Source organism: Syngnathus scovelli, chromosome 9 (genome assembly GCF_024217435.2).
Source record: "Syngnathus scovelli strain Florida chromosome 9, RoL_Ssco_1.2, whole genome shotgun sequence".
Classification (NCBI taxonomy): domain Eukaryota; kingdom Metazoa; phylum Chordata; class Actinopteri; order Syngnathiformes; family Syngnathidae; genus Syngnathus; species Syngnathus scovelli.
In genome coordinates, this window is record NC_090855.1 from 12415001 (window position 1) to 12442500 (window position 27500).

Here is a 27500-nt window from a genome sequence, read left to right on the forward strand (position 1 = left end):
TGGCGCACGTGTTGCTCGGATTGGTCTTCAGCTTAAATTTTTGCCTTGGGCTTATAACGCTAGCCAGATTTCCACAAAGTCAAACAGCATCAGTTACTAAAAGAACGACTCAGACCTATGAAGGCCTTGTTAACAGTTGGGAGTAAGCAGATTACACAAGGAAGCATCATATGAATGGGAAGCAACTGAATTGAATGGCAAATTATGTTTTGATTTAAGAGAGTGACCACAGAACAAATTTAACTTGTATCTCAAGGCACAACCTGCTGCTCTTTTTCCATAATGCAATGCTGAAGTTCCCACAAGTATCCCCCCCATCCCCCTCCGCCCCGCTGACAGACACGCTGCCACAAAATGAATGCGCCTTGCGCACGGCGCCACCCAAAGGTGCCTGCAGGCCTATTTAAGATGCAGACTTCCATGTCCCAGTAAATGATATTAAAAGTCATAGCATGAATAAATCAGGAGGCAGCCTCCTGATGTCTCCTCCATGACACATTCACATACAGGATGCGGGAGGAGGAAGGGAGGAAAATGCCATCATGCCCATCGCCACGCTGCCGGATTAGCTGGTGACAGCGCACCACAAACTTCAACCTCAGACACTTTGCAAAGCCACAAACTGCATTATTAGTTGTAATATTAGTAATTAGACTCGTTATTATTGTCATTATTATCCTTAGTAGTTGTATTGCTGGCACTGATGCTAGCGCTAACATGATGTCCCATCTTGTACATATATATATGACTACATGTATGCGTTTGAAAGCTTCCGAATCTTGTTGCATGAGGCCTTCCACCATTTTGGTTCTCGCCATTGCTGGTGGGCAGCTGATCCATCTAATATTAATTTGGTCTGGGATGGTCTGTATGCCGCTCAACAACTGCATTGGTACACCTATTTAGTGGCTAGAATGAAATGATGAGGGAAAAGGTGGGAGGATGAAACAGGAGGCAGACAGAGAAAGGGGGCGGCTGGAAAGCGCCATTTAATTTGGTTATGATCTCATTTGCTTTGATTAAAAATGCATGCAAATCCCCCGTCGGCATCGGGGATCAGTGAGGAGAGGCGACACCTCTCTCCCTCTCTCTCTCGCCCGGGCTTACTTTCTCTTCTCCTCAAATGTCCCGCTTAGGCATGCGCGTGTTGTTTGGAGGACTTTTACTTTGCTTTTGCATCTCTCGCCGTTAGGGCGCCTGACCTCCGGTTCTCGGTCGCCCGCCCTGACGTCCATCTCCCAGGCAGGCCCGCACTCTGAAGGTCACCCCCTTACCCCCTTAGTTTTTTTCTCAAGTACCTAAAGCTATGCTAGCGCGTGCTCCTGGGCAAGCGCAACCTTCAGCCAGAAGCTCACTCCTGCGTCTTGTAAATGTGTGTGTGCGCGCGCGTATGTGTGTTTGCCGCCATATCTGAATAAGGAGCTCGCTAACAGCATGGATTTGCATGCCGACTGGCGCTACTCTTGTCACTCTCTATTTTCTGCCTCCTGCCGCTGTCCAAGTTTAGCGTAATGAACTTGGGTCCGTACCCCCGCCCAACATCCTTTTACTCTCTCACTGGCTTCTTTGGATTTTTTCTCTCTCTCAGCAGATGATTCTTGGAAAAGTGAAACATATTTAAACTGCCAGGTAAAAAGATACAATTTAATCGATTAATTGACAACTAATCGATTACCAAATGAACAACTGTTTCAGATTAATTGTTTTGAAACATGGTTGTCAAAATGATGTGTTGAATGTTTTGGAATTAGACTCCAACCTTCTAGAGTCTCCGTCAACTATAAAACAGGATTCTAACGTCTAAATCAGCGGTGTCGAACTTATTTTTGTCGCGGGCCGCATCATAGTCATAGTTTGGTTCAAAGGGCCATTAAAATTGTCAACCCAAATAAATGTATGAACATCTCATATTGTATATATAGTATAGGCTACACAACAAACTGATGAATAACTATTTTTCAAACCAGAGACTAATAAAAACTTCAAATATTTAAAAATGAAATCTTGAAATCAAATCTTAAAAAATAAAATTGATTTTAAAAAATTAATGCTAATAAAAATTGCGAACAGTATCTCTATTTTTTAAAAAGTGAAAAGAATTTTAAATTTTGGAACTGACATCTGAATTCGATGCGCAATTTGTCTTTGCGGGCCACCTACAATGATGTGGCGGGCTGTATTTGGTCCCCAGGCCTTGACTTTGACACCTGTGGTCTAAATTGTAGAGCGGGAGAGTTGCTGTGCAATTGGCAGGCAGCTCGACCTATGATTGAGCCGAGTCACGGTCATGTGACATCCACTTTAGTGAATCACACCGGCTGGTCAGTTATTCTAGCGTCACGAGCGCAAGTAGCCAAAAAGAAGAGGACGCCTTAGAGCCGCCTCTCATTAGAATGCACACGTGCATTCCAGCACAGCGCGGCGGCGTTTTCATTTGCATGTCGGCAGGTCATTAGCATGTCCGTCAAGCGCGCTTTGGCACGAGGGCAGTCATCCTGTTAGTCAGCTGCTCGGGCCTCATGTGCGCCTCTCTTACGTAAGCACGCCGACAGATGCTGAATCATCAGCTGTGGGCCGGAATGCCCTCGCTACCCACAGGCCTGCGCCACACACGCACGCATACACGCACGCATGCATGCACACCGAGCATGTCATGCACTATTTCCCATCCTGGAGTGAAATTGTGAGACAAAGGGAAGCGGGCGAGGCGGCGGTGGCGGCGCCCCAGCAGAAAGGCAACCGCGGTTGCAGAAGAAGACGACGAAGAGAGAAGAAAGGCGAGCGAGATCTTCCCGCAGCTGCCTGTCAGGGTTTGATGATGCGCTTTAAAAGCTTTTTCATGTTACGCAACTTTGAAGCCGACGCATTTGATGTTGAGCCCCCCCTATCCCCTCCCTCCCTCTCACGGCTAGTTTGTTAGCTACTGGCTAAATCTGGCGACCGTCTTGATGCAATTTATCCGATTAGCCTGCTTTTTTTTAATATATTTTTTTTCATTCGAGGGCAGCGCCAACGAGTTCTTCTACACAGCACAAATTGTTGTATTTAGACCTGGCGCACACGTCAGGAAGCCTTAACACCGACTTGCCCGCCTTAAAAACACGGGAAATATGGACAGAACAACTATTTTCTTTTGCCTCATCTCACCGTGTTTTTTTTTTTTTTTTTTTCTCACCACCGCCTCCAATCTCACCCCTCACGTTCCCTCAGCATGGGTGATTCATTTGTCTCCGGCACGATATAGAGCGCTGACGCCAGGCTCGCGGGCGTCCATATTGCCGAGATGCTTATTTGTTGAGCGGCGGGGATTTCATACCAACATGTTTTGCGCGCTCGCACTCTACTTCCAGCATGGCGCCCTTTGTCGTCAACCTCCTCCCTCATTTTACGTCTCCTCTTCCCTCCCCAATAGCGATCCCTCCTCCCCCTCCCTTTCACTTTTGCTCTCTCATCAGACGGATGTAAGAATAGAACAGGGGAAGCCCTCTCACCTCTCCCTGCATGCCGGCTAATTAGCATATTCATGAGCCGGCATCATAAATTATACATGAGATCCGGAGGGGGGAAACAGAAGAATGAGACGCCGAGACACACACATTCTCTCACACGAGAATGCCATATGCGCGCTTGCACGCAAGCATACACACACACACACATACACGTACGCACACACACACGCATCCTAAGGTTCCTCTTTCAATCACACAACACAGACGGAGCCATGCAGACAGGTAATTGGTGAGAAAGAGTGTGTGGTGCTACGAGGAGACGCCAATATGGAGAAAGGGAGAAAGGATGCACACAAGAAGATGCAGCAATACACAAACACACTCTTGAAGCTAGCTCCAGGTAAGGTTAATGCAATGAGGGTCAAGGCTAAAAAGGAAAAGGAGGAGAAAGCGCCAACGTTCTTGGGGCATTGTATCGACAGTACAACAAGACGCATTACGGCAAACACGTCGAGCTCCGCTTCAATTATGTCATACAAGCCATCCGCAGGAATGGAGTCTGCTTGTTCAACCAACTCAAATGTACACTTACAAGCAAACTGAAAATTCTGCTCAACTTCAACCTCATCTTTAGCACTTCGCAATGCCGATTTTAGCTTGAAGTTGTCAAATGGCGCCTCACTTGTTTTAGCATGAACAACACGGTCACACCCACAACAGCACAAACCATTCCCGAAAATGGAGTCCTCAATGTTCAGACTATCCTCTGAAAGTATGGGAGATTTTGCGCTCCTCTGTCGCTGCACACACAACCTTCTATGTGTGCGTGAGCGTGTGTGTGCGTGTGCGCACTCTCATCCAGTGTGGGTGGCAGAAACTAATACGAGATTACGGATGTAAATTGGCAGAGTGTCTCGCTCTTTCTCATTATCGCTAATAAGACTGAGGCGTCGCCGCCCGTGCCCCCTCACTCGTTTGGACAGCGAAAAAAAAGGAGGGGAAAGGTCGCCTCACCCTTTTTAAGGGTGACCCGCCTGTGCGCGCACACACAAATCTCTCATGTTACGCATTGCTGAATGATTTTCACCCCCTCCCCACTCCATCATTCTGCTTCCTTTTTTTTACTTATGCAGACAAATAAGATGGACGGCCACATCTTGCAAGAAGTTGTACAAGTGGTCGCCACACGCAGTCAAGGACGGTGGATAGAATTTGACGTTTTATTGCGAGGAAGCCACACACCATTCACTCCAGTGTGCCCTTTCTGCTACAACATCCATGTCAGCGTTGTGAGGGAGGCACAAAAACATCACCTCCAGCCAGCGAGAAACATTAGCAACGCAACAAGATCAATAGCTCACGCTACAATATCATCAGCGTACAGAGGCTATGGTATAATAGTAATAATAATAATAATAATAACTTGGAGAGATATGCTCGATTCAGTGGCCCGAATTTTAACCTTTAAACAGATGTTAACACAACTATTAAAAAAAAACTAACAAATTATTTTCAAAGTTCTATATCCATATATGACTTTCTGTATGATATTTCCAACACAAAATGGGTTTTAAAGTGACAACATGCATGTGTTTGATAGGTGGCCACACGGGCTGCGTAATTACACGGCGGCCATTATTCTCAGCTGACATTTCTGTCACGTTAATCACGGCCACTTTGCTGCCGCGCGCGGGTCAAAGTGTGACCACGGAAAGAGGCGGGGAAGCGTTGGCGCGCATGCATTAGCTTCATTTCTTTCAGTGCCCGACGTGTGGCGTCTGGTGGTGAGTGCAAGCGATCCCGTCAACACGATGAACAAACCGTTTTTCTTTGGCTTTCTATGTGACACTCGCCACAAGGCGAACTTCAAGTGGGAAGGCCATGCCCGGGATTCGAACGCAGAATATTAGAGTTAGGTAGACGTGCTAACCGCGACCGCTCATCCATCGTGTCTTTCAAAGCAAATTGAGAATTTCCACTCCATTGTTGCTATTGTGTGTTTGCTCCTATTTCATTGTGACAAACTTTCTGTCCAGGGTAGTGATGCAGAAAGTAAGTCAGAGCGCAAGTCTCAGCCTGCGATGGCCTCGGTTGCTCTTTGTCGTGCCCTTGTATGCGCACGTGGCAAGGCGGCCGGCGTCTGCTCGCGAGCCGCTCCGGCGCAGTCAGTCTGCTGTCTTTTATTTGGACTTTAATGACCTATAAAGGGACTGTTACTTTTTAAATAAACCATAAAACACAGGTCATAAAAGTGCAGTGCACGGCTGGGCACAGGCCAAGTTCAGCCGGGCGAGCATGTCCTCCACCGTCTCGCCTCGCTTTTTCGCGTGTGCCTTTGCATAATGCTAGCTCGCGCGGCGGTGGCTCAACTGCGACTTGGTGCGTGTGCGTGATGAGAAGCTAGCGAGAGGCAACCGTGACGTGCACAAAGGCCAGCTCGAGATCTTGATGGTTAAAAGGCCGAGAGGTTTCATCCTGAGCCAGGTCTGAGATACAAGGCAACAATGTTCAATGGGATTTTTCCGTCACTCAATTCAGATGCACAAGCTGGATCTGCTTTGGATGAAACCACAGCACACCTCAAGGTTCTGTGTAGGATAAGTTTGTATTTTCAGACAATAATATATACGACCTAGCTCTTCATTCTCAAAGTCCACAAGAAGTCTGTGGGAATCTTTTACCATGATGTCACGTAAATATGTAACGAGATGACAAATGTACGTAGGGGATCCGGATTGGACGGTACCACTGGTGCCGTTGCGTAAAAGGAGTAAGCGATCCGCCATGGCAGTCATCGGTCTTTTCCGCAATCCTGCAAACACATAAAGACGCAGCGAAGCGAATAATAAGCTCCTTGGCGGAGGTAATAAACATCTTTACGGCGCCTTGTATCTCCAAAGACTCTTTTATATTCTCACAACTGACAGCGGAAGCTTATGAAGACGCGAAGAGGCAGAGGAGGCAGGTTCAACTGAGCGCCCGTGACAGTAATGTATGAGCCTTAATAGGTGCACGCTGCTGATATCTGCGGGAGGTGTAATTTCAGTAATACTTGTGACAGGGAGGAGGGCAAAAAAAAAAAAAAAAGGCGTTGAGGAAACAGTCAAGCGGCTGTCTCAAGTCAGAAGAGAGGTATTTGCAGCCTGCATATTTACGCCTCCCTTAAGAGCAAGCGTGTGGGTGCCAGGCAGCGCTCCCCGCCGCCGCCCGCCATATGCGATGGCAAAAAAAGCTAAAAACAAAAAAAAAGAGAAGAAGAATAATTGCCGTTTTAAGGAAGAGTGTAACGAGGCCATCGTGGCGTCGCTCAAGCGCAGCTTCAAACGAAGCTCGCCGAGGAACAGAGAGCAAATCTTAGCACGCCGCGTTTAGGACATCAAACGGGCCGCAATCAAGAACTCCGCAGCAGGGAGGGGAGGGGGGTTTCGGTGGCGGTGGTACAGGGAGGCTCATTTCCTTTGACGCTTATGCACTTCTTCTCCCATACGAAGTTGAACTCATGCATGCATTGGGGGCTGAGCATGGATGATGCTTGTGAATGAAAAAGCACATTCGAAATGTTTCACCTACTTCCCAACTCCCAACGTAGTCTGACGAGATTGCAAGCGTCTTGCATTGAGGAGGAAAAAATGTCACTTTTGTGAATTAAAACGTCGGCTTGCATGCCATTACGACTTCTTCTGCCATTTTTTTCCTTTCCTGTTATTCTGTCGCAAAAGAGACTTGTTAGAGATTTACAACACAAGATGGAAAAACACGCCAAATTCCACAACTTTAGCATCTGGTTATCTCTACATAGTTTTTGTTAGGCCTGGGTAATTGTTGCAAAAATCTGACTCACAATGTTAACCGCTATTTTGGTTATCACACTTGACTCGGTTAAAAAAGGGATAAACTAAAAACATTGTATTTCTCGCAAGAAAAATTAATACTGTGGTGTTCATGCAAAAACGTAACATCGACCTTGCAGTTCACATCAGCTCCTTTTTGAGGATAAAGAATATGACATTGAATATTTTGGAAGCTGGTAGCTTAAGCAAATGTGGTATGTTTCATAAATAAACAAATAAATAAACAAATGAATGAATAAATAAAGGGTGGTGTTAGGGTTTTCAGGTTAGTTTGATCCTATGATTATGTTGGAATGTAGACTGTAATGATTAAATCAATCTTGTCTTGCCCTCACAATGTAATGATTAAATCAGTCACGTCTGGCCCTCACAATGCAGAGTCTGTTTCCCACAATAGTGTAAAACACCCCCTGCTCTGATCTTATCAGAGGCCGGGGGTTCACCAAACCTGTCCACTCCCACCCCCACTCTGTTCCTCCTAATAAATATGCCCTTGCAGGGAGGAGACTTTTAGACTTCATTCGATAATCGCTGTTCAGACAGCGACGAATGGACTCTCCACCTGCAGGTGTCTAAAAGAACTTGCTTGTCTTCTGTTTGGTTCTTGCAAAATAAGTTGGAGTGAGCAAATCTCTAACATTTTGGTGCCGAAACCCGGGATCCTCATACCCACCATCTGACCGGCGAAGGAGGACGTGCTGCATTGTCGACAAGCCAGCGTCCATTAGGAGGACCTGGAAAAGAAAGTCCTGGGAAGAGAATTCTTCGCTGGGCCAGCATCTTAGGTCTGCCTTCGTCTGACAGAGGTGGATTGACGGGATCCGGCGGTGCAACGAACCAGGGGACAAGTAAGTTAAAGCGCTAAAGATACGGCTTTGGTTTGTCCGAGCTATGAGATACGGCTTTGGTTTGTCCGAGCTATGAGATACGGCTTTGGTTTGTCCGAGCTATGAGATACGGCTTTGGTTTGTCCGAGCTATGAGATACGGCTTTGGTTTGTCCGAGCTATGAGATTCGGCTTTGGTTTGTCCGAGCTATGAGATTCGGCTTTGGTTTGTCCGAGCTATGAGATTCGGCTTTGGTTTATCCGAGCTATGAGATACGGCTTTGGTTTGTCCGAGCCATGAGGCCTAAAAAAGCGCTGGAGTTAGTGTGATTGGTAGGATAAATTGACTAAGAAGCAGTTCTAGCGTTGATCCATGGCAAAAAAACAGGCTAGTAATTTGTTGAAAGGTCAATTTAAACCTGCATTGAGGATCCTCAAAGCAATAGTCAAATAAATAAATAAGTAATAATAGTAATAATAATAATAATAATAATATTTTTGAGACAAAGAGATTGTACAACCTAAAACTACTAGAATTAATATGGGAAATAAAAACGGTAAATCTCTTGCTCTGCTCTTCTTTAAAACGAGAAGTTCATGGCAAGTAGATTTCTTAATTGTATGCAATATATGCCGAAGTGGAAGAGAAAGTATGGAGTAGAAAGGAAGTTGAGAGTTCAAGTGGTAAAGAAATGCAACTTGCTTCTAGAAGATAAATAAATAAAATTAGAATGTGCTGTCCTCGTGTGCATGGGAGGGACCAGCTCATGATCGACCACAGGAAATGGCCAGCCTGTGACGAATCATTGGTGCTGGGAACTACCTTTTGCGTGCGAGAGCTGTGCATGTGTGTGCGTATGTTAAAATGATGAACATTGGCTAATGAATTGGGACCGATGTGATAGGAAGACTCCTTTTTGGAGACTGTGTGAGATACATATGATGAGCATTGATGAATGATTGCCTGAATGAAAGGTTGAATGGTTGAAGTCGTTGGCGACTACTATGGAAAATTAGTAGAGCGACTTTGATGAAAGAATGATTTTGAGCAGGTTGAATGTTAGAAAGAAACACGTAGCTTTTGGATTGATAATTAACTAGAAAAAATGGAGAACCAGTAACACATGTAGAAGATGTGTGAACTGAGAAATTAAGAAGCGTTTTGGAAAGAAAGTCAAACTAAATGATGATGAAATCATATGTAGTACTACAAAACTTTACTACATATGGATTCTCTAAATCATACAATTGAGTAAAATAAAACATACGTTTTGATTTGTATTCAAATTTCTAAGATTCTTGTGATAAACAATGAGAAAACGATTGAAAAGTAACTAAAGAAACTACAACAAAGTGAAAATGTCTAATCATTTGCTAGCTGAGTCGCTCCCCATTCGGGGAGGCCATCCATTTACTTGCTAAGCTAGTTGTCAAAACAGGGGCATGATTAGAGAATGGCATCTATAAATGACCTACCCTACCAAAGAACCTATGCAAATGGGCTGCAATATTGAGCCATGGTGCGCGTCACATGGCTCAAGAGGAGGGATAGTGGGGCAGGTCAGTCAGCTTTATACAACATATGGATTTGATTCATATTCAAAATATTTTCAAAACAAAACAAACATTTTTTTTTTTTGTAGAGCTTGTTTCAAAAAAAAAAAAAAAAAAAAACAAACAAAAAAAAACTCCTATTTGCCAGTTAAATGGGCACTACAATTGACTACGAGAGTTGCAAGCAACAGATGAAGAGCAGTCCTGGGCAGATTATCTAATCAGGACGCTCAAACTGAAAGATGTGTCCAATGCAAATTTACTGCCGCCTGATCTCTCCCCCTCACAGGTGGACAACCCTCAGGTTCACTGTGAGAGCTCACACACAGGAGGCGTGCTATGTGTGTTCGAAACTCCCGCCTTCCTCCACGCAAGTTCGCTTGGAGGCCAGAGCAATGAATGTCACTGAAGCGAAACACGGTGCCTATGATGAACACTTCTGGGCAAATCTCAATGTGACTGTTAAAGGACGAACAATACCACAAGTGGCCTACACAGAGAGACCAGCTGGAGTGAATTACACATGTTACATCCAAGGTAACAAGACCCACGTCTGCATTAACGACGACTGCTCTCCAGGAGGAAACTGGATGGGAGCTCTGGACATCACCGATGAGTGTCAAGATAAGAGAGCCATTTCAGGTGGTTTATCCGATGCTGCCCGCCAACTGGACAGGAGTGTGTGCACCAGTGTGGGTGACAGACCACACCTACAGGATATGACATCATCAGCTGACAGGAGCACACAACTCTTCTGGACTCGACGCAGAGCAGTTGCAACCTTTGACCCTCATGACCCTGTCTGGGGTGCGAACGTTCCAGATGACCATAAAGTATGGTCCGTCGGAGACAAAGTTGTCCTTGCGCTCTTCCCTCAGATGTACTGTTTCTGTGTTTTTCTTTTTCTTTTTTATTGATAGCATTCTGGCCGCCTGTGGCAACGGGGCCGTGTAAGAATTTTCCTGCTAATAACATCTGGCCAGCAGGTTTTTCGCTTACACAATAAGTTTGATCTGGGGTGTTGAGGTAATGCCTCATCTTCACTGGAAAGTGTTGCTATCATTGTTTGTTGTTTTTATTTTTACCATTCTACTTTCTTCATTATACGTATATATGTTTTTTTTCTCTTGCTTATCGTTGTTGTTTGGGGTGGCATAATCATATGATAAATCAGGAGGGAGATGTTAGGGTTTTCAGGTTAGTTTGATCCTATGATTATGTTGGAATGTAGACTGTAATGATTAAATCAATCTTGTCTTGCCCTCACAATGTAATGATTAAATCAGTCACGTCTGGCCCTCACAATGCAGAGTCTGTTTCCCACAATAGTGTAAAACACCCCCTGCTCTGATCTTATCAGAGGCCGGGGGTTCACCAAACCTGTCCACTCCCACCCCCACTCTGTTCCTCCTAATAAATATGCCCTTGCAGGGAGGAGACTTTTAGACTTCATTCGATAATCGCTGTTCAGACAGCGACGAATGGACTCTCCACCTGCAGGTGTCTAAAAGAACTTGCTTGTCTTCTGTTTGGTTCTTGCAAAATAAGTTGGAGTGAGCAAATCTCTAACAGGTGGCTCGGTGTCCCCCGCCTACAGCCCGATGAGGGCTGGGATAGGCTCCAGCACACCCGCAACCCCCGTGGGGACTAAGCGGTTCAGAAAGTGGATGGATGGATGGATGGATGGATGGATGGATGGATGGATGGATGGATGGATGGATGGATGGATGGATGGATGGATGGATGGATGGATGGATGGATGGATGGATGGATGGATGGATGAATAAATAAATAAATAAATTGGCCATGATGACTGAATAAAATGGACTACTACTACTAAATGCGCTCACATATCTGCCGCTTAAGGAATAGGTTATATACAGTATTCTGGATATGTGCTCGTATTAGCATGAAAGTAGCGCACGAGGCTGGGCTATATAGTGTGACTTTGTGGCAAGGCGCTTTAAAGAGGCAAAACTGCAGAGAAAATGTGAAATCAAGCGTTCTGCCGATGCCGGCCGCTTTTGAGCTCACCGAGTGAGGCGGCGACAAGCGCAAATGAAGTCTTCTCTGATCCCCGGCGCGCTCCACTCATTCGGATCTGAACTTGTAGCATTGGCATTACAAAGATCACCTCCTCCCCCCCTGCTCCCCCTTCCGCATGTCATCTCTCCTCACCTCAGCTCTCCCTTTTTCTGCGCCGCTTGCCACACCGCCATATTTCACCTGTGATCTCGGGCCCCTTAGCCCCTCCCCTTTCCTCTGGCACTTCGTCTTTCTTTTCACGAGCTGGCTCGCCGCGCTCCTTTTGTCCTTGATTACCTGGTGGCGATCTCCTGGCTGTGTCTGCTCCTGCCACCGCCGCTAATGGACTATTTGCATGCAAATGGCGGCGCCTGGAGAGATTAAGACGGGCTGGTGGAGGAGGGAGCAAAGGAAAGAAGGGAGAGGGAAGGAGGAGGAAGGCCAAAAGAGGCAGATTTCATTGAAGAGCCTAGAAAAGAAGCAGATGAAAGGCAAGGACGCGTACGCTCCGCTTACTGCCTCTGCTTTTTCTGAAGGTCTGCGTGATTGTCTTGGTGAAGATGCTATTATTGACAGTTATCTTTGTGTTTGCGCGTAAGCGTCGGCAAGGCGAGGCTCAAAGACTGCGAGGGGGAAAAAAAAGTTTGAATGTCAGACCTTCTGTATTTGCATGTTTATGTGCGCCTAACTAGCTTAGCTCTGAACTCGGGGAAGATAGGGCACTGCGGCATCTCCATTTCTGAAAAATTAAAGCAGGAGACCAAAAGGTTTTTTTGTCTGGAGAGAGAAGCTTGCGCAGGGCCTGCCGCCCCCCTCCCTCCTCCTCCTCCTCCTCCTCCTTCCTCCGACTCCTCCAAATAAATAAGAATTTTTGATTACAGTAATCAGGCCCATTAATAATGCAGACGCTGTGATGATGCAGAGGAGATGAAAGATGGCTCTTCTCAACCTTTCTGTGTTAGGAGCGAGGGGAAATGGCTGCTAGCGAGCACGTACCCGCAGCACGAGAACGCGCCTCAACGTCAACGCAAACTTTCAGCGCGGTGCTATCCAACTTGCTTTTTGGACTTAAATGGCGCCTCGGTGGCAACTTGACCAAAGAGTGCATCGTGTGGGTAACTTCTAACAGTGATAATCAATTCTGTAGCCATCAATTAAACAGTGTTAGCAGGAGTCTTAGCAAATTCTGTGAGTAAATAAGAAAATAAATAAATACACAAGGTGAATGGATGGTCGGACGAACAAACGGACATAGGGCTAACTCAAGAGTTGCTTCCATGCATCCCAAAAACATTTTCCTCATCTGTCAAAGACCTCAGACCGCTTGGAGAGTTGTGAATTAGCTTTGCAGCATTTGATTATTCTCGTTGGCACTTCTCAAAATGCCTCCCTCCCCTACATGGCGCACACACATAATTATAACGTATTACATCCCTCACCTTCCTCTCTCTCACACACACACACGCACACACACACGCACACACACACGCACGCACGCGCACACACACACGCGCACACACACACACAGAAGCACACTTCTCCTTCCTTCCCTGAGGCCGGCTTGGCAGCAGGCCAGCCGAAAGGAGAGAATGCATAAAGAGCTATTGTGGCTCTTGTCGTTAATCAGGCCCGCATGCTTTCTGACAGCGCCGTGCGAGAAAGGAAGAGCGTCTCTCCTCCAGGCCGGCCGCGCAGCGCTCCATTAAGGCCGCACCGGCCAGACAGGCCGACTCCAGCCGCAGAAAGCGTCATGGCACACAATATCGAAAGGGGGTTGGGGGTCTGGCACCGAAGTGGCAGAAACCGCATGTCCGGGCAAAGAACGCGAGGTTAAAGACATAAGATTTGTGTCACTGGAGCAGCTCATGTTTTCTGAGAACATGCAGGTACACAAGAGTGATGTCATTGCTGCTGACGGGGAGAACGTGTGGTTTTGGAAGCCGACCAAAGTCGCAACCAAAATGGCAGCACAGCACCAGATTGATTTGAGTAAACTCCGTGTGGGGAAAAAGTCCAGCTTGTGTTGAATTTGTAGATATGATTCTCATGTAGGCTATTTTTTGCGCACCGGCCTCATTGTTTTTTAGCCTTTATGATACTGTGAATGTCACTTTGCATACAAAATGGATGCCTGAGTCTAGCTTGGAATTGAGCCTGTCAAAGGCTGCAGGTGTAATCCTTGAAAATCTGCCCTGCCGCGTTTCAAAAGCTCCAACAACATAAAAGTCAAGAGGCGGGGCCGCAGTGCAGCCATGAAGCGACGCCAATGCTACTCTGCCGTACACCTGCTCCTCGCGTGCCGCGACGTAGTGCACATCGGAATTTTCCCTGCCACCCACAGAAGCTGCTAGCGGGTAAAATAAGGCGGACATCTGGAAGCAATCAAGACGACGGTGGGAGAGCCGCACGCTTCTTTAAAGTCGGCAATGACGCCACTTCATCTTGGGCTTTCAAAGCAACTCCAACTGAATGGTGCACTTTTATTGATAAAGCCACGCGGCAGATGACACAGAGCGTCTAGTCTTGGTCAAAATAAAATCAACATGCTTAAAAAGAGAGTTAATCAGCAGCATCCTTCAAGAGACTAACCATTTTCATGAAAAGCTGTCCCAAGACACCTTTGTGTATCTTTTAGGAGAAAAACATAACTAATGGACTCCTTCCATAATGCAGGGCGCCGCCAACAACGCTCAACCCCGCTGTTACATCATCTCCGGTCGAGGGGTTAATGCACCGTGCTCACACTGCGCACGCGGATGCACACGGATGACGGGAGCGCAGCGCTACATTTAACATTCACACTGCGGCCGTGGGCGCGCGTCAGCGCTGTTCGTGATTCAGGACCAGACCGGCGGTGGCCACTCTCCAGAGACTGCAGCCCTCGCGCTGAGTCAAGCGACTTAGAGGTTGATGAATCGGCCGACTTGTTGTGTTCTCGCAGATTGAGCCTGGCGCAGACTCATCCAGCGCTATCCAAGTTCCATCCATCCATTTTCTGAACCGCTTAGTCCCCACGGGGGTCGCGGGCGTGCTGGAGCCTATCCCAGCCGTCATCGGGCAGTAGGCGGGGGACACCCTGAACCGGTTGCCAGCCAATCGCAGGGCACACAGAGACAAACAACCATTCGCACTCGCACTCACACCTAGGGACAATTTGGAGTGATCAATCGGCCTACCAAGCATGTTTTTGGGATGTGGGAGGAAACCGGAGTGCCCGGAGAAAACCCACGCGGGCTCGGGGAGAACATACAAACTCCGCACAGGGAGGGCCGGAGGTGGAATCGAACCCGCACCCTCCTAACTGTGAGGCGGACGTGCTACCCAGTGCGCCACCGAGCCGCCGCTATCCAAGTTGACGCTTGTTAATAGCAGTTTGCTTAGCGTTGTCTACGTGGAAATGCATTAGCGGGCTGCCAGCACGACAGGTGGTCATCCGACCGCAGTGCTGCCGTGCCAATCTAGCAACAATTTGTTTGACTTTACGTATTTTGAACATTATGTCCAGATCATAACCACGGGGCAGATTGCAGCATTCTGTGTAACAGACTAAAAAATAAAAAAATAAATTGCACAACATTCCGTAATCATTCAATAACAAGGCCTAAAATAAGCCAAAGATAGCATGCTGCGCCTCATCAAAACAATCTGAGAATCAGTTTTTCCAAAAATTGAGCCATCGAGAGGGTCCCAAAACACTTCACTGGGTTGGACACATGGAGCATAACATGAAGCAATGCGCTCATGTCAGTAATAAACTACACTTCAGACAAAGTTGAAGCATCATTCACACGTAGGGATGGTGAGGAAAGACAATAAAGCTAATTGATAATTGCAAATTGCTAAATGAACCTAAGATTAACAGGTAAACATTAACATGTATTGTCTGGACTCCGGAGAGAAACCGATACTCTCCTTAATAGCGCTAAATAAATCCGCTATCATTTCACCATGAGTCATGTTTGGCGCTAGCTAGCAGCGCCTCTCTCGTCTGTGCCATCGCGCCGCTCGGCTTGGCATCGGGCAGGCAGATTACTGCTGGCGTCGTGTGGCACATCTCGCCAACGCCCACTGAGGCTGAAGATGATGAGGTTACTGGCTCTGTTGTAACACGCGGCGTGGCCCGGCCCGCCGCCCTTCCCGCTTTTGCGCTAATCATCTTCAATCTGTCTCCCATGCTCATTAGCTCACCTAGCGCTACCTCAGCTTTTCCACTCCATCTAGTCAAATGTGACCATTACTCGGTTGGCCGGGCAGGGACTGCGTAAAACAGTTGATGACGCCAAATGTGAGAGCGGGGCCATCGGATGTCAGCGTTTGTTAGTCTCTGCGTATTTGCAGAACCAGGCTGCATTTGGGGGAAAAGACACAAGGCTTGTTCTCACAATTATACACCCCAAAGTGTGGCCTTTCAAAGAGGAGCACATCTCAACACAGAAAGCAACATGTGGTTAGCAAAGTTTGCTGTCATCAACGCCATTGAGGAAGATTAGGAAAAATAAATAAATTCTTAAACGGTAAGGTTCAAAAAAAATTTTGTGACTACTCTCATATGTCAAGTCATCTTTCCTCAATGAATGGAATGAAAATGCCATAAAGTCGGCTCCCTTTCCAAAAAATAATACTGAACAGTTGTGCGGTTTCAGGTGCACCCGCCTGGTGCCCGAAGACAGGCTCCAGCACGCCCGCCACGCCCACGCCACCCTCCAGAGGATAAGCGCTTCAGATGGAAAACCGACGCGCAGATGCTCCCTTGTGAAGCCTCGTTATGGACGCTCGGGTCCTAAATGACACCACTTGCAACTCTATCGGTGTGTATTTTCCACCACTAATTTACTTTTGTCCACTTTTGATTGATACGATCTCAGAGGCATCGCACTTTGATATAATTCATAGAGTTCGCTTTGCTGTCTTCAAGCGTGTCTCTGTGAAGGCAAATAGCTGAAGGCATCTCAAAGCAATTGCGTAGCCAGGCAGCAGCGTTGCAACTTTTTTGAAATAACGGGCTTTGGCCTCGTCTGTATGGTTTGCTTGTGATGGGAGTGAGCCGTGAAGACTATAATCAGTGTCAGCTCACGCAGCCAGACCTGACACCACACACTGCGACGCAATATCTCCCCCTCTCACACACACATTCGGCCTGTCTGCCTGCCTCATCAGTCTCTCTCACCCGCACACGCCCGCACACATTTGCAGGCAGCATTAGAGCGAGTGACCAAACACTCAGACGTCAGGGCGGAGGGAGCGGACAAAGGGATTGTCACACCACATTGGCTGGAGTGTGTATTGCAGCGGGCCCAATATGAGACTGGCAGCATTTGTGTCTTTGACAGTGGATGTGATTCTCAGTGAAGTGCGCGCGTGCGTGTGCGCGTGTGTGCGCATCCCTCGCCTTTTATCTGGGTAGAGCCTCCGAGCAATTCACAACCTGTCAGTCACTCTCCAGGACTTGCAGCCAGAGTGAGACGGAAAAGAGATGGGAAAGGGAGGACAGGAGGGAGGGGGTGAGGAAAACTGAGGGGGTGGGGGCGTCAAGGATGGAGAACATAGAGGCCGTTTGCTCCCTTGGGTGCGTGGGCTGCCCGCAGGCGCAGTTGGCATACAGCTGGGCACGCACGCTGGCGCTCAGCCCCCGCGGCGGCCCGTGTGCTAGCGCTGTCTCGCCTCGGAGCAGAGGTCGAAGGCAAACGTGAGTGTGTGAGTGTCATCAAAAATATATGTTGGAGCTCACAGGGACCATTTACAGTCACACTTGACAATAAGAATAGGGCCACTTGGTGTGTTTTCCTCCGTTAATCCTCCTGTCAACACACCTCTACCTCCACCCTGCCAGCCTCGAGCAGGCAGCCGCAAGGAGGCCTGCTCGTCCAACGGGCACACCGCAAACCACAGTCCGTGGGACAAAAGGTGACGATTGCACCCCACAACCCGGTTCCCTCCGCAAACCTGTCATTAGTTCACATGCCACCGCGTTGGTTACGCTCATTTTTTTTTCCCCTTCTTTTTCTTTTTCCTCCCGTTTTCTAATTTTACACGGCTGGGATAATTTTGCAGCCAGTGTGCTTTTTATTCCAAGGGGAGAGTGGAACACAGAAGAAGGCCTAACCCAGGGGCGCCACTAAGTTTTATGGATGGGGGTGGCTAGCCACCAGGATGTGAGCAGAGCTTCAGATTTAATTTGCGGGTATTTACATGCCTATCAAACGACCGATGTAGGATTTCTCACAGTTTACAACGGTATGAACAAAACCAGGGACGTGTGAAATCTCCCAGCGAGGTGGGGCTTCCACTTAGTCAAGATCCAATGATGTACACGGCATGAAAGGCAGCAGGTGCTAGCTAATTCAATGCTTCTATGCTCAGCGCCGCCTCAACTTGACCTTCAACCTTCTGATGTTCCCTTTTCTGCCGCGTGTGCCATTTGAGCATCTGCGGCCACATATGTGCCTCCAAGCGCCAACGCCGCATTCCTGCCATGCGAGCCGCCGCATTCCAGCCGTAGCCGGAGCAATTAAGAGCCTTTTACCTCAGAATTCCCAGCGCCGCGCGAACTAAGAGCAGGGAAAGCCCATTAAAATGGCGAGTGCGTGCCAGCTTCTTAATCGAAACACATGTAAGCCGTTAGGGCTACACTTTGAACTCTCTGCTCTTGTTAACTAAAAAGCAGAAAGAGAAGAGAGAGCACAATTTGGGACGCGTGCCTCACTTATGCAAATGTACAAAGTCGGGGTGAAGACAGAAATGTCAAGACAAAAAAAAAAAAAAAAAAAGACAAAAGGTCGGAATGTGGTAGCGTATCCGCATTCCTCTTGCTCTTTGCGTTCTCGTTCCATCCCCAAGCATAGCTGGCATGCTGCGGCCGGGGGTTCTTTGAATCGGGTCCCGGCGGCAGACACAGTCACGCTCCTTCATGATGCTGTTTAGAAGTGGCACCGACCGACCGCCACCGGGCCACTTCTGAGCGCTGGCTCACGGCGGGAGGGCTTTCCCGCCATCATGTTATGCGGCGGATGGATCTGCCGCCTGCTCTGAATCCCTTAACCCAACCCAAGTCTTGCATTCCCCCACCCCCCTATAAATAAATAAATAAAGACTGCATGGATGGCTATGTTGCTGATTTTGAAAGAGATCTGACTCAAGAGAGCTTTGAGAGTTGCAACGTTGGAGTCAGTACAGCGGAACCTGTCCAACATGGGCGAGGACGCTGGACGGCGGGATTTCGAAATCAACATCGCCGCAGGAACTACAGTGGTGCCTTGAGACACGAGCCACCTGATGCCAGTTATGATTTTTTTGCTGCGAGTTTCAGCATAAACGTGACATTGACGAACAACTGTCAAAGCATGGCTAACAATGCTAGCAGATGCTAAAGATCAGGGAAACTCAAGTAGTTTCTTTAATTCCAATAAAATGTAACTTCAAACATTACCTGTGCTGCATTCACATTTTATCATGGCCATTTCATTTGACATTTTATGAGTAATTAATAAGATGTCCCCCAGAGATGCCTGACACGGAGCCCCCCCCCCCCCCCCTGCTTTTTATGGGTTACTTCCAAAGTCCTCCTCATCCTTCTTGCTGCTTTTCTTCAGCTTTTTCTTGCTTTTGTTGTTTCAGTGCCACTGATGTATTTTTTTTCTTTCTTATTGTCAAATCCCTCATGCGCTGGCTTTGAACGTGTGGACGCGCTCAATTTCATAAGCCGGCCTTGCCAAGCCTCCTTTCCATTTGGACTCTCTCATGTGTCCCTCACAGTCCTCTGTCCCTTTCCTCTGCACGCTCACCTTCCCAATTCTGCTTTATTCTTCCTCTGTCGGCCTCGCCCATGATGTCTCTCTGCCTTCACCGCCGCTTCATTACACGCCAGCCCCGCAATAACTTTACACTTAGTCATGTTTGTTTTTTATGGCCTCGAAGGCATTAATTCCCTTTGAAGCTCATTTTTGATTTCAAAATTAAACCAGTTGAATTTTTGAAGCAATCATGTTGGTGTCGATCAAGCCAGATTTATGGTGACACTCGACCATAAAAGTCACCTAACTGCAATGGGAGTAATGACACAGCTAAGGCTGCTCTTTCCCAGTTCCTGTTATTACTGTAACCATGACAACCCAAAATCCTTTCTTGTGTTTCCCAGTTTAGCCATGCTGCTGCCGCGGTTGGTGTCAGACACGTTCATTTATAGCTTTAAAAAAACAACAACAGCAAGACTAAACTACTTAAGATGTGCACTGCATCATCCTGACACTTTTCTTGGCAATATCGGTTATCTCGTGTAGCCACACAAGAGGCATGAACACTCAAAACAGCGCCCAATAACAGAAGAGTGTTTTTTCTTTTGTATTGCGTTAAGTGACGAGCGACACAATTAATTAAAATTTCACAAGGCTCCCATTCATTTCAGCACACTGAGTACACACACACGCCCGTTTTTAAAATCCAAGCTGATTTTTTGTAAATGTAAAAAACGAAAGAATTTGGCGTGTGTAACAGAATTGTTGAACATGTCTCAAGTCAACACAACCCACACCACAGGACAATCCGTCACCATAATCATTTCGGAGTATCCAGAATTAGGATCCCAAAATCATATTCAAAATACCACTCATGCTTACGTGCAAACTCCGAATCCAGATTCGAACCAAAGCGAGGCAGCCGCGCTAACCACCAGAGCACCATGTTCCATTATACTTGATGTGTTGAATGACATTTTGTTACATATTGGATCTGACACTTTATGTCGACACAAAGAGAAACGCCGTAATTTTATATTTTCTTACTTTTCCCTCTAAAATTCAAATCAGATTTAATGCATCCCTCCACGCCGCCTGACATAATGGCGGCATAGTTTAAAATAAATGAGGCCTTCGTCTCGGCCGGTTGGAGTCGTATGCTAATGTCTCGCGTGATTGACGGCGGCTCGCAGATTGACGGTGTTACACGGCGCAGCGAGTAAAGAAGAAGCAGTGCGACGGATGCGGCAGCAGCGAGTCACGAGCAGGCGCCATGTCACCTCCTCGAGATCAAACCGGCATCTAAAGGCGAAGCAAAATTTGTGCTTCGCCGTTTGATGCAGCTAAGCAGCTTATTAGCGAGCTAGCCCGGAACGTGTGTCAGCGGTGCACTTGATCTCTGCTCAATGCCGTTTTGATGGCTCTTTTCCGCAACGTGCTTCATTCGTTTTTTTTTTTTTTTTTTTAGATCAGCTTGAGCTGATTTTGGAGTGGATGTCTTTGAACTAACACCGAGGTAGCTTCTGACAGAACATATTGAATGCAAAAAAAAAACATAGCGACCATGTTTGTGTTGTCCATTGTAATTCCTGTAGCTCTTGTAACCATAGCAACCAAGCCCCCCAAAAAGAATTCTCCTATATGACAATCCTATTTAGGCTCTCTGAGCATTGCTGCGCTGTCTCTTTGTTGGGCAAGTCCCTGACCTGCACACTGAGGTGCCGCAATCATTGTTGCATTGTGCACAGTGGTGCTGTTGCTTCCGTCTCAGCTCGTTTGTTGTCCAAACAACAACCACGTGATTTCCGCGAGGGATCCTACGAATGAACCGAGGACACGAGGAAAAGAGCCCACCCTCTCGTATCACTCTGCTCACAGCTCATTCTGACCCCCCCCCCCCCCCCCTCCCCCCTGCTTCAACTTCGCCCAACTTCGACTTTCAAGCTTTTTGAATCTTTCAATCCACTTTGGAGAAAATATGGCACTCAGTCGAGTTGGCAGTCTAAGAAAACGCTTCACATCACTGACATTCAAGTGGAATATCTAGCAGTTTAGCAAGCCGACCTGCGGTTCTGTGGCTTTGTCTGTGCGTCTACGCGCCGAGTCAGGTGGGGCGGACGGACGGGAAGATGAGATGAATGGAAAGGCAAAAAGCGTGTGATGGGAAGAGACAAAAGAACAAGCAGATGTTAACTGCCCAATGACAGCAGAAGGGTAATTGCACACTGACTAGATTCTTCTGGAGCCGTCTGCGAGGCGTGCGTGCGTGTGCGCGCGTGCGTGCGTGCGCGTGCACAGTGCGGCCGCAGGCAGACACATGGGAGCCTGAGGAGTGGTGAATATTACAGAGGAGTGGACCACAGAGGGCCAACAGCCATAAATCCTCTCCACGCTGACGCCTTTCTCCTCCATCTCTGTCGTTTCTCTCCTCGGACAGCTGTGGATGTGCGGGCGCGTCTGTTTTCTGTCACTTTGCATGCCTTTGTCTCCTTGCATTGTGGGATTATAGCAATCCATCCATCATGTCAACAAATTGGCATTTACAAATCAATGTACTCCCTGAGCTAATTGGCTAAATTCTCAGGCAAATGATCAGATTTTTGCAGAAAAAATCTAAAGTGTGCAGATGGAGAACAAAAGGAAAAGTCTGCCTTAATGAAAGCGGATGCTTCCATTCCGAACTGAGGTCCCCCGGACGATAATCTGAATCACATGCTGGAGTTTAGTCACAGTCCCCTATTCAGATCTCATTCCAATTGAAAAGCTCTTCACCAGAACCACCAAATTTAGAGTGCTATATTTTGGGACAACGGCCTCGAGCTCACTGAAATTGTTGGAACGCCGAGACGCATCAAAGCGGGTGGAGGAATCTTGCGGCGGCTCAACACCTTGCCGCGACGCTCCATAAACTATTGTTGTCTTGCTTTGAGAATGACTTTCACAAGCGCGCAAATGGAAAACACACAAAAATTCAAAATTGGATCTCAAGGTGACGACGGCGGTATTTTTTACCAAACTTTCAAACCGAGTGCCGTACTTCTGCTGTCACAATGAAACGTTGCGTTGGTTATTTTAGTGGACAGAGCCTTCGATGAACTTAACACGAATGTTGGAGTAGCGTCCTTATTGTGAGTTCCCACAGCTGCTGCGGCTTTCCGCCTTCAGATAATTAGACACGTTAGCTTTAGCTTCTGGCACAGAGCCAATTCTTTTCAAGACAAAGGATCACGTTTGAGATTGTAACGCTTCAGCATTTTCCTTTATACTCAGGATATAAAGAGCTAAGAAAGAAATCAGAGCTTCTTTGTTTTCTGAACTTTTTTGTTCTTTGGCACTTGAAACTATTCTTGATTGTTTGAGGAACAGGCTTAAAACAAAGTCTCTGGCACTTTGGTGCTACTCAAAGAAGTTGGAAAGACATCCTGTTCTTGTTAGCATTGTTGAGTGTTATTTCGAAGAGAACGTACTTGCGTGCGTGCCGGCTTGGGGACCGCCCCAGACCAAAGGGAGCCTTCCAGTTCAAGTCCCGCTGCGCCAGACCCGGGAATGTAAAACTGAATTTGCCCTCAGAGGGGATAATACGGGGGTTCTTCTTGTCTGTCTAAATTTACAATCTTTCAAAATCTACATCAACGCCAAGTCACATCAGCTGTACGTGGGAAGTGCCAGATGACTATAAGTCTGAAAGCGAGTTTAAATCAAGCCACGTTTTGCCAAGAACTCTCGATGGCATGTCAGCAGACCGGCATGGGAAAAAGCTACAGCGAGTCTTTGATGGTGACCTTTCATTTATCACTTCTTATAAAAGCCATCGCTCTTTATTGGCCCCGAGATCCTAACATCTGGACCATGAGCGTCAATTTGAATTGGGTTTAACACAAGAAACGGGCCTTTCGGTACAACGGCGCAGCGACATGTGCGCCCGTCTTTATCACAAAGACAAAAGTCACCAAAAACACATGTTCCAGAGAAGGGAGGGAAAAAGAGTGGCTGGATTGCAAGCCGACGTTATCGTGTCCAGATGTACGGAGATGTAGCGCCACCTCGTGAAGTGTGAAATAGCGCCAACTAGCTGCCTGTGATTTTTCAGAATTGCTCGAGAAAATGCCCATCCAGCGGTGCGAGTTGAGTGTACATCAGAGATGGCCGCCATTCTCCTCCAGCCACCTCAACTTCCAGCCATTTTCAAGATGCGTTTCAAGCGAACGTCAGAAATGAGATTAATTTTTATCAGAGAGCCCGTAATTACATTGCTGCTCTTGTCATCGACGCTTATGACAGGCTGCATCCTTCTGTCGGCCAACCCTGAAATATGTATAAATATAAAGGTCAGGTCTGTTCAAATAGTTTTGCAACAAGAAATTCCTGCAGGGGTGAACCGGCCGGATAGAGGGCCCGCTCGAATTATGACGGAAAAAAGGCCCCGCGCCCGTACTTGTTCACGAGCAAGTGTGAGTGCCTGCCGGTCAGTCCGTTCTCATGTTTGACACGGCGCTGAGGTGCACCGTGGCCAACTCTATCGCCGCCAGGCACCACGCAGGACATGTGACACGGCTTCTCCCCGACGCCAGCGGCATGACAGAGGTCAACTCCTCTTCCTCGGGCGAGGCAACTCCCAATTAAAAGCACCATCCACAGGGTCGCGAGAGGTGACGCGCAGACTCGTGTCGCGACGTCAGGAAGCCACACTCACGGTCGAGGAAAGTGCCAGGAAGCCAAAGACGAGGAAAAAGTGGGCAAGATTGGAGAGACAGAAGGAAAAGGCAGTATTAATATTCACAGACTCCCAGTGCTTCCTAAATATTTTATCACTTCCAGCTGTTTGATGTTAAGGAGACTCACCAGAGAGCCCACCACACACACACACACACGCGCGCACACACACACACTCACACACATGCACACACACACACACACACATACACACACAAACTAATAAAAATGGATACAGTAAATGCATCACAAAGGCAAATACAAGTAAATACAAACTTCCACAAAGTGTAGCGAGACTCTTGAAGACACTCTTACGGACGCCTCCAAGCCTACGCATGTGTGTGAATGTGGGTCACGACCGTAGCAGGTAAACATGCAGTGAGGTATTTTATTCAATGAAAAATTATAACACACAAAAATCAATTTTCAAAGACGGGCACGCGCTCACCGCGCCTGTATATCGATCACGATGTGTTCTTCAGAAGTCTGATCATGTTTATTCATATATTTACAGCCTTATTTATTTATCTGCGGATTTATTATTTGTCGGACTGACGTTTCTTTTTGTTGATGTGTGCGCTCGGTTCCACGGGGAGCGCCGGCAAGCGTTCATCTTCTGGTGAGAGGCGCCATTAATTCGCAGAACGATCCTGGCGCCGGCTGCCTCGGTGGATCCCGTCTCGCTCGATCCGTCCGCCCGTCCTGCTCCTTGGCTGTCTTGCCGCATCAGCCCAACTCCCTGCCCTTGTCTAACAGCCCGTGTCAGCCGGCTTTTTCCATCTCAGTGTCTCCTTTGCCGCTCCTTGGCCTCCTCCCGCCGCATGCACTAAGCACAGTTGGCTAATAAGACGTCGGTGTCTAAAAATGAGCTCCGACCTCCATTCGCTCCGCTCTACTCTTTATTTAACTAGGCTCTAAGAAAACATTTTCAAGATCCAAAGTTTTCTTTGAGTTGCATTTAAAGTGTGTACGGTTGAAAATAACTAGTTAAGTCTCTGCTGATTAAAAGCTCCAATCTGTTTTGCCCGCTGCCCTTTTAGATGAACTACGATTACAAAAAGCAAAGAAAATCTTTGATTTTTAAAAACTGTGAGCTGGAAATCATGATTTATATTTTTGCCATAACCATCTCCAAAATGATCAAATCACCTCAAAGATTAGTTGTAAGGTAAAGCGGTACAATACTGTTGATCACTCAATGAAAATGGATTACGCGGAAACAAAACAATCGCTGAAAACCTGACAACTGCTACTGGTAGAACACTCTCAAGGACGAAGTACCCATTTGCCCTCGGCTACCTCAATGATCAAGTGGCGGATAGCATTAGAAAAGCGAACAGATTCAGGACTCGAAAATACAGTTGAGAAGATCAGTTCCTATGATTAAGGGGGCGGGACTTGGGATTTTCCAAAACATCACTTGACTGGACAGAGGGAAACTGAATAAATAGGGCCAAACATGTTGCGGGGCCTCGGTGCTGACAAGGACTGCCTTTACATTTGTGTCATCCGTTACAGTGTTTTTCCTTTTGACAAAAATGCGCCCTCTCTTTTGTTTCCACGGTCCAGCAACCTCGCGATTAATTAGGCCTCAAATGAAAGACAAGAAACCAAACGAAAGCCGAGTGAAACAAACACACAGTGGCACACTGTCAAATGATTTGCTTGTGGCTTGAACGGCTTGTAGTTGCTGCCAAGATGTATTTATTTATTTATTTATTTATTTATTTATTTATTTATTTATTTATTTATTTATTTATTTATTTATTTATTTATGGGTGCTGGCTTGGGGGCGGCTCGGTGGCGCACTGGGTAGCACGTCCGCCTCACAGTTAGGAGGGTGCGGGTTCGATTCCACCTCCGGCCCTCCCTGTGCGGAGTTTGCATGTTCTCCCCGATCCCGCGTGGGTTTTCTCCGGGCACTCCGGTTTCCTCCCACATCCCCAAAAAACATGCTTGGTAGGCCGATTGATCACTCCAAATTGTCCCTAGGTGTGAGTGCGAGTGCGAATGGTTGTTTGTCTCTGTGTGCCCTGCGATTGGCTGGCAACCGGTTCAGGGTGTCCCCCGCCTACTGCCCGATGACGGCTGGGATAGGCTCCAGCACGCCCGCGACCCCCGTGGGGACTAAGCGGTTCAGAAAATGGATGGATGGATGGATGGATGGGTGCTAGCTTGTTTTTTGGCTTTTTGTAGACACTAGTTGTGAAAGGAGGAGCTCAAGAGAAATGAAAGAAATAAGAATACAGTATAGATGACTTGACATGACGAGTCATTTTATGTCACGTTTTAAGAGTCTATAGTTGTTTTGTAATTTTTACGGTAATTAACATTTTTCCTTGTTTTAACTTACTTAAAATGTGGATGCTAATTTATAATGATCATTTAGGACCACGTCTCAAAATCAGTCAGACGTTCAATCTTGAGGCGTCATAATGCTTCATGTCTCCCGTAGAGTGAGGGAAGAGGCGGAGCTTTCCGATGCTTCACAGAAAGTTCAATAGAGTTACCGTGTTTTCTGCACTATAAGGCGCACCTAAAAACCTCCAATTTTCTCAAAAGCCAACAGTGCGCCTTATAATCCGGTGCGCCTTATATGTGGACCAATATGGATTCGTGGATGAGGACTAACTTATTAAAGTAAGCTTTACGTGTTTATTTTGTGTGTTGTGTGATATTAACGTTTGAGCAACATTGAGTTATTGATATATTGTTATTGTTTTCACTATTTTGAGTGTTACTATATTGTGATTGCATTAACGTTTGAGCAACATTGAGTTATTTATTGTATGCGCCTTATAATCCGGTGCACCTTATATATGGACAAAGTTTTAAAATGGGCCATTCATTGAAGGCGCGCCTTATAATCCGGTGTGCCTTATAGTGCGGAAAATACGGTATTACTATGTTCATGAAGACTCGTTCTGAAGAGATTTTCATCCCTTTATAGCAGTGGTTCTTAACCTGGGTTCGATCGAACCCTAGGGGTTCGGTGAGTCGGTCTCAGGGGTTCGACAGAGCCTCCACTGAGGAGGTCCGAACAAACCTGTTTTATCGTGTAGCTTCTGATTTGCCAGTATGTAATGTGTTGCGAGTTCATGCATTGTGTTGGTTTTGTTCTTTGAATAAGGTGATGTTCATGCACAGCTCATTTTGTGCATTAGTAAAAAACATCTATGTCTTGAATTTAAAAAAATAATTTTTCACTAACGAGGGGTTCGGTGAAGGCGCATATGAAACTAGTGGGGTTCGGTACCGCCAACAAGGTTAAGAACCACTGCTTTAGAGATTGTAAAAATCACAGAATGGGCCAAACTGCTGCTTGCTGTGAAGTGACTCACAGTGAGTGAGA

At 46.9% G+C, this 27500-nt stretch overlaps 1 long non-coding RNA gene across 1 annotated transcript in view; it reads right to left on the reverse strand.

The window, feature by feature from the left end:
• Positions 1-27500, reverse strand: part of LOC125975857 (uncharacterized) — a 32888-nt gene that overhangs the window by 3445 nt on the left and 1943 nt on the right. The gene's annotated exons all lie outside the window — the stretch shown is intronic.